The sequence below is a fragment of the Cariama cristata genome, unplaced genomic scaffold (assembly GCF_000690535.1).
Source record: "Cariama cristata isolate BGI_N322 unplaced genomic scaffold, ASM69053v1 scaffold19722, whole genome shotgun sequence".
Classification (NCBI taxonomy): Eukaryota; Metazoa; Chordata; class Aves; order Cariamiformes; family Cariamidae; genus Cariama; species Cariama cristata.
Window position 1 is genome coordinate 7,951 of NW_009602395.1, and position 1,919 is coordinate 9,869.

The following is a 1,919-nucleotide window of genomic DNA, read 5'->3' on the forward strand; positions in this document are numbered from 1 at the left end:
GTGGTCATTGAGCTAGATGTATCATGCAGTAGAAGAGAACTTTTTTGTACTAAATTATTTTCCTCATCTTTCACTTTACATTTTATTTAGTATTTAAATAGATAGCTTTGGCTGCTGACATAGGGTGGTGCTTGTCTTGTACTCTGTACATAGAGCCACCTAAGCAATGTTTTTATGTGTCATTTGATGTGATAACGTTTTTACCTTCTGCAAAAAACATAGCCAAGATAGTCCCAACAGACGTGTTTGGCTAACACTGCGGCTGAGTGTTCTGGCTTCCATTTGCTTCATTTGTAATGAGGAGGACCTTCAGAAATCAACAGGTCCCTTCCACAAGTGAGGTGCAAATTAAGGCAAATATCAGAATGAACTGTTAGCCATTAGCACTGTAAATTCTCTAGCTTGGGCATCTTTTAGTTGCTCTTGGAGCTTAGATTGCCTTGGCTTAATATGTACCAGGCTTTTCACAACACGGAGGGTTATTACTTGCGTGTAGCTCTATAGAGCCAGGATTTGAGGACGATGACTAGCAGCATTGATCAGGTGCGACCCATGGTCAGCTGTTGCTTCAAGTTTGCTTCCTTGTGCGGTGTGATAACTGGTAAAACTAAAAATTTCTTGGTGTCTCCAGTGAATGCTGGTTTGAAATACAAATTGGACTGTATTTAATTTTTGTACGGAATATTTCTACTTGCTAAGTTGCTTGTTTTCTCTGGAAGCTAATCCATGGGATAATGGGGTGAAAATTCCTGTAGCTTACTCCATTAAATGACTACTGGACAGTATAAGAAAGTGGGGTTTAAGGGTCAATTTGGAAAGTAACTTAGACCAGAAGTTTCCAATAAAAATTGTGGTTTGGATACAGTTGAAATAAGTACAACACATCTAAATTCAATTGTACTTGCATTGGCTAAGTAACAATCTTAGAGTAGATGTGAACAATACGAGTTGGAGACTAACAAACCATATCCTGAAAGAAAATTATAACTGATACAGACAAACGGGGGGGAAAAAAAACATTGGTAGTGATTACAAGCTATGAAAGTGCTGGTCTTAGCTGTCCCACTCAATAAATAATCCTGAAGGAGTATTAGCAGCATTTAGCCATCTGGTTTGGCTTCTGTGGGAGGGTTAAAAAAATCAAAAATAAAACAAACCAACCAACCCCACAGCAACAACAAAAAAACCCCACACAACACCACTCCTCCCCCAAAACCCCTACCACCACTGTTAGCAGAACTGCATCCATTGAAATTGTGGGAGAATTTGGCCCTGCCTTTTAGTGTTTCAGTTCCCTGTGTGCTGTACACCCTGACTTGGATCTCATGTGATCATTTGATACGATAGGGCAGATGTGTTCTTGACAATCATGGACCACCAATGGTCTATGGAGTCCTAGTTAGTAGTCAGTTCAAGTTACCACGTGTCAGTCCAACCATGCTGATAGTCTGCAAGAAAGCTTGAGGTGACTTCAGACTTATGAACCTTTGTCCTGTAGCATTGGTGGCTGCAACTTCAAACTTGATGCCCATTGCACTGTGGACCAAGAAAAAAAAGCTGTTTCTGTCTCGTGTGTAATCAAATCTACTGTCTTTACTGTTTCCTTGGCTTGGGATTGTAAACATGAGCGTTGATCTGGCAAAAATGCTTCTTGCTCATTCTTTACTGAGTGGGTACTTATGAGCTACTCTGAGTAAATGAGTCTTTGCTGGAGCTTAGTGTCGCTGTGACTGTGTTTCCCACACATTCTGTTTGTGTCTTGTTTTACTGATAAACTCTTTTCATCTTGTGTCTGTGTTAAACAACGTAACATCCACAAATCATCAACTTCAGTGTAAAATTTCAACTTGCTACATCTGATTTTTTTTGACTGATGTTTATTTTTTTTCTACAATTTGGCTTTCTTCATCCTATAAGGA